The 6,000-nt window shown below is 43.6% G+C and overlaps 1 protein-coding gene across 2 annotated transcripts in view; it reads right to left on the bottom strand.

The window, feature by feature from the left end:
* SNX17 (sorting nexin 17) overlaps positions 1-6,000 on the bottom strand; it is a 1,062,675-nt gene that overhangs the window by 35,963 nt on the left and 1,020,712 nt on the right. The window lies entirely within an intron of this gene.

Genomic DNA, 6,000 nt, shown 5'->3' with positions numbered 1-6,000 from the left:
CAAGACTATAAATTTCAGATGGATTTCTACAATGTCATCAATTAATATTACTATTCAATTCAACTACCCTTAAAGAAAAAGTAACGGCAAGCCTTTCGCAGTCCAACCTCCAACTATACGTTTTACAAAACAAAGCTTTTCAATCAAGGAATCAAATGTGTGTCATTACTCTGAGCTAGAATTGTACTGGGTCATGTAAATTTTGCCTCCCTTTAGCGTGTTAAACACTGTGCAGCATCACTTTGTCCAACACAGAATAAATCTGAGTCAAATACATACCTCGCAATCTCTTAGAGCAAGAAATATGGGCAAAGCCATAAATAAAAGTAGGACAAAGGCCCAGAAATAGGGACAATGTTTAAATATTGCTCTTACAAACATAGAAAGTTGACAGAATAACAGATTTTGCATTAGCATGAATTTTCTGAATGGTATGAAGTCTGAAACTCAAATCTATGTCATTATTTTCCAACCTGTCTTTAATGATTTGCCACTTTGTCAGAAAACCACAATTTTATGAAAAAGGAAAGTACAGTTGTGTACACTTACCATAAATGTAGATGTTCGAGTGTATTCACTGTTGCAGTCATTACATTTGGGCAATCTGCTAGCAGGTTGCCCTCAGTCGGCCTGATTAACAAAGTCTTGGGTCCTGCATCAGTTGCTGTCCCTTCTTCCATGACGTCAGGTCATCAGGGGTATAAAACATGCAGCCGAGGCCATTACATCAGTTTTTCTCGCCCCAGATGTCAGGTGCCCCCCAAATGGGGAGCAAAATAAAATTAAAAAGACAAAAATATACCTCCAACCAAAAGCAAATACACCAGAAAGGCTTTTAAGCATAGTAAAAGAAAGTAGAGGTATAGTAAGAGAAAAACAGGGAGCTGGAGGGACGGTAACCAGGACTGCAACAGTGAGTACACTCGAACATCTACATTTATGGTAAGTGTACACAACTGTACTATGTTCTTCGTGTTTCACTGTTGCAATCATTACATTTGGGTAGATTCTCAAAGCTATGGTTGGGAGGATGGATTTATAGAGCATTAGGACCAGCTATAAGGCCCTGCAAAACAGCAGTGGCAAAGCCAGCTCTAGATTTAGAGAAAATTGGTAAGTGATAATGCTTGGTGAAAGTATGAACTGAGCTCCAGGTAGCAGCTTCTAGAATATCCCTGATAGGAACACCTCTGAGAAAGGCTGCAGAAGTAGATGCAGCCCTGGTGGAATGAGATCTGATCCTCTGGGGGATAGGTTTTCCATGGTGCTTATAGCAGAAATGAGTGCAATGGCTTATCCGTTTAGAAATGGTTTGTTTTGAAATAGCCTTTCCCTCTGCCCCTGCAGCAAATGCCATGAGCAGTTGTTCAGATTTTCTTCAAGATTTAGCCCTGTCCAAGTAGAATCTAAGTTGTATGTATGCAAGGAATGCAGAATCCGCTCCCCCTTGTTCTGTGGATTGGGAAAGAAAATTGGCAAATGAATGGACTGACTTAGAGCCACACTGGATACCACCTTGGGCATGAAGGATGGATTGGTGCTGAGTGACACCCTGTCCGCATGAAAGATGATGAAAGGCTCCACTGCCATAAGGGCCTGTAATTCAGATATCCTTCTAGCTGAAGTGATTGCTAAAAGGAAGGCTGTTTTCCAAGAAAGAAATTTTAAGTCTGCAGTAGCAGCTGGCTCAAAAGGAGGCAGAGTGAGTTTTTGCAATACAAAGTTAAGGTCCCAGGCAGGGGTTGGAGCTCTCCTGGGTGGTCTCAAAGTTTCTGGCCCCTCTGAGGTACTGCTTGAGCAGAGGATAAGAGAAGAGGAGAGGTTCTGTGTTGTAATGAGCTGAAATGGCTGAGGCGTGGATTTTAATGGAGGAAAAAGACAGGCCCTTGTGAAGCATCTTAGTTAAGTATTGCAAAATCTGAGGTAAATTGGGCGCTGCAGTGCTCATCCCTTGAGAGTGATTCCAGGCACAGAATCTTTTCCATTTGTCATCATAAGATTTTCTAGTACTAGGTCTTCTCACTTCCAAGATGACATCCATCACAGGTTTGCTGAGGGATGCTAGAGGTGAATTTAAGTGATTAGCCCAGCTGCAAGTTTCAATGTTGGGAGCAGAGGGAGCAGAATTTGGTTCTCCTGCTGAGACAGTAAAGAAGGTGTCTGAGGCAGGTGCCATGGAGAAATTTGTGACACACTGCACAGGAGTGGGTACCAGTGTTGGTGTGGCCAGTCTGGAGCAATCAAAATCATTTTTGGTTTGTCCTGTTTGACTTTTAGCAGAACTTTGGAGAGTAGAGGCAGAGGGGGGAAAGGTGTGGACTGATAGGTTTTTCCAGCTGAAGGATAAAGCATCCACTTTCCAGGCTTTTCTGTGAGTTCTTGTGCAAAATTTGTCCAACTGGTAGTTCTGGGGCGAGGCAAACAGATCTATGTCTGGGCTCCCCCATTTGCTTGTCAACATGTTGAAAATCTATGGTTCCAGTTTCCATTCGTGTGGGTCCATGAGATTTCTGCTTCGTTCATCTGCCAGAATATTCAGTTTTCCTGGCAGGAATTGAGTTTGTAGTTGCACTTGATAGCTCAAGGTCGTGTTCCACAATGCCATGGCTAGTCTGCAGAGGGGATAGGAATGTGTACCCCCCTGCTTGTTTATGTACCACATAACTGTGGTGGTGTCCATCTTTGCCAGTAGTTGTCCTGGATGAATGTAGTCCATGAAGGCTGTCAGAGCATTCTGTACAGCTATCATTTCTTTTTGATTGATATGTAGGTGCATTTGATTTGGGCTCCATTTGCCCTGAATGCACTTCCCTGCCAGATGAGCCAGTCTGATGCGTCTGTAGTTAGAGTTTGGGCAGCAGGGGGTAGTGTGAATGGCAGTCCCTTGTTTTGGTGGCAGGCCTCTGCCCACCATAGGAACTCTAGGCGCAGGCAAGGTATGATAGGAATCATTGTTTCCAGGCTGTGACAATGTTGACTCCATAAACCTTTTAAGTACCACTGAAGTTTCCTCATATGCAGTCTTGCATATGGAATTAGAAGAATGCATGAGGCCATGAACCCCAAAGGCTTGCAGCACTTGTCTTGCAGATAAGCAGGGTTTTGTGGCCACCTGTTTGAAATAAGTTACCAAATGAATTTGCTTTTCTGGCATGAGGAAAGCCATCTGGGCAGCTGTATTCAAGCTTGCACCCAGGAATGTAATCTGTTGAGAGGGTACCAGTTGTGATTTCTTTTTGTTTATGGTGTACCCTAGACAAGTTAGAACCCTTTTTACAAATGCCAGATGTTTTATAAGTATGGCCTGGTTTTCTGCCTGAATTAGACAATTGTCCAGGTATGGATATATCTGAATATTTCTTTGCCTGCAAAATGCAGGCACTTTGTGAATACCCTGGGTGCAGTAGACAAGCCAAAGGGCAGTGCAGAGAACTGATAATACAAGTGGCCTGCTTTGAAGCATAGGTATCTTCTGCAAGATTCCCTGATTGGGATATGCAGGTAAGCTTCTTTCAAATCTAGAGTTGCCAACCAAGCATCCTTGCCTAGCATATGAAGTAACTGGTGAAGAGTCAGCATCTTGAATTTTGGAATGTCCAGAAAGGTGTTTAGAGTAGACAGGTCCAGAATTGGACGTCATGATTTGTCTTTTAGAAACCTTGTCCCTTTTCCTCTTCTGGTACTGGTTGAATAGCCCCCATGTTTAAGAGGGAAAGTACTTGTTTCTGAGCCTCTCCCACTGATTTGGGGGCAGGTATGGCCACCCGTTTGGAGTTGGCAATGTGTGGAAATGAAATCTGTATCCCTCGGACACTATATTTAAAACCAATTTGTCCTGGGTTATGAATTGCCAGTTTTTGCATGAAGAGCAATCTTTCCCCAAAAAGGGGTGGCTGATAGATATGTGCTTGGTAATTTTAAAGGAAAGTAATTGAGACTGTTTACCATAGGGGATTTGGAAGTGGAAGCAACCCATTGCTTAGATCTGAGAGTCCCTTGGGACTGAAACCTGGTGCTTTTGGTGTGTCTGGGTTTGGCTTGAGTGGATCTGGAAGGAGCTGGAAAGGACAAGTTCTTAGTAGGCCAGTGCCTACTAAATCTTGGAGGCTGCACTTGTAATAAATCTTTCACAGTTTGCATAGATTTAGCTTTATCTTCCATCTTTTTTTAGAACTTCTTCAGCCTTATTGCCAAACAGGCGGCCCTGATTTAAAGAAGCATCCAACCGTTTTGCTTTAACATGATCAGGCAGAGATTGCCCCTTAAGCCAAGCATGCCTTCTAAGCACAGACCCAGTAAGAGCAGCCCTGCAAGAGGCCTCTAAAGAATCAAAACCACAATGCAAAGTATGTCTTCCAACTTGTTCAGCTGAATGCAATAAATCCTGTAAATCTTTATTTTCCACACAGTCAGAAATCAACATCATTTTCTGTTTAAGCAGTCCCATGATATGCTGTTGATATTTTAGCATATGAAATTACCAGTTTAAAGCCCTGATTGCCAAGGTTGCAGAAGTATAAACCTTTTTACCCCATCTATCCAGCGCCCTGGAATCTCTATCAGAAGGGGTAGGATTTTTAGCAGTAGAAGCCTTAATGCCCTGGGGCCCTTGAGAAATGGTTTCTGGGTCCGCAACAGGATTTTTGAAAAGGAACTTGTGGGAGTCAGGAACCCTGTAGTATCTGTCAGGTTTACTTGGAGCCGGAGGCAGGGAATCAGGGGCCATACTGGATTCCGAAAACACATCAACAATGTCTAGTACAGGAGGTATAGCTAAAGGCCTATGCTGAGGAAGAAGGAGGAAGTCCCTAAGCCTCTTTTTGGATTCAGAAAATTCCTGACTTTCCCAGTGGAAATGCTCCCTTAAGGTATGTAAAGTTTCCCCAAAAGAAAAGTCCTCAGGGGGGGAAGCAGAGGGAATGGAATCCTCTGCATCAGAATCCTCATAAGTAGGTATGAACAAATCCAGGTCATTAGAAGAGTCAGACGAAACAGAGTCCTGATCAGAAGATTCATAGTCAAGGTCAGCCCTAGGTCTCTTAGAAGGGGGGGGGTTGACTACCCCTGATTAGAGTAATTAAATCTTCAGCCATTTTGATCATTTGTTTTTTAGGCATAGGGGCCTGAACATGTGGCCTGGGCGTAGTTTTTTTAGATATAGATTGAGATTTAGGCCTTAGTATTGAAGGTGGAGTCGGTTCAATATGCAAGTCTGTAGGCCTGAATACACCCTCAGAAGCTGGTGCCTGCACAGTGGCTCCAGACCCATCCAAGGTAGAGACATCCATGGGTTCCAAAAGTGAAGCATCTCGTGGCATACTGGACTCTGAAGGGGTCTCAGTAGAGGCCTGCGAATCAGAAGTAGTGGGTATCAGGGGCTGCAAAAGCACCTGAGTACCAGCGAACTGGCGACTGGCTTAGGAGAAGCGTCGTCGGCAGTTTTGGAACTCGACGGTCTGTCTCTGTCTTTTTCTTTGCGATTTTTCGGAATTCCAGTAGTCGGATGAATAAACCAACGTCATTTCTGGATAATTAAACCAAGAACCTAAATATTTAGAGGCAAAAATGTACCGATGACGGATAGTGCGCTAATTAAATAAAGCACAAAACCAACAGCAAGGTACGTCATGGTCAGGGCCTAGGCAAGGAATACAGTACAAATGAAAATCTTTATAAGGTATTTGCTTCCCACAAGTAATGGAATTATTAACTTTTACTGACATCGGTAAGGAGCAAGAAAAAGTTTCCCCAACGGGGTACTTAGCTGTAAGTTGAAGACTTCGGTTCTGAAACTTGAAAACAAAAATTTCAGGAGTTGGCCGACTGGCACTTGCGAAATAACTCTGCTTCTGGCACCGCATGGCAAGAAAGACTGATGTAGTGGCGTCGGCAGCATGTTTTATACCCCTGACAACCTGACGTCATGGAAGAAGGGACAGCAACCGAAGCAGGACCCAAGACTTTGTTAATCAGGCCGACTGAGGGCAACCTGCCAGCAGA

Source organism: Protopterus annectens, chromosome 2.part0 (genome assembly GCF_019279795.1).
Source record: "Protopterus annectens isolate FY-2018-M chromosome 2.part0, PAN1.0, whole genome shotgun sequence".
NCBI classification, from domain to species: Eukaryota; Metazoa; Chordata; order Ceratodontiformes; family Protopteridae; genus Protopterus; species Protopterus annectens.
The sequence above is the reverse complement of the archived record's forward strand: the minus strand, read 5'-3'. Positions and strand labels throughout refer to the sequence as shown.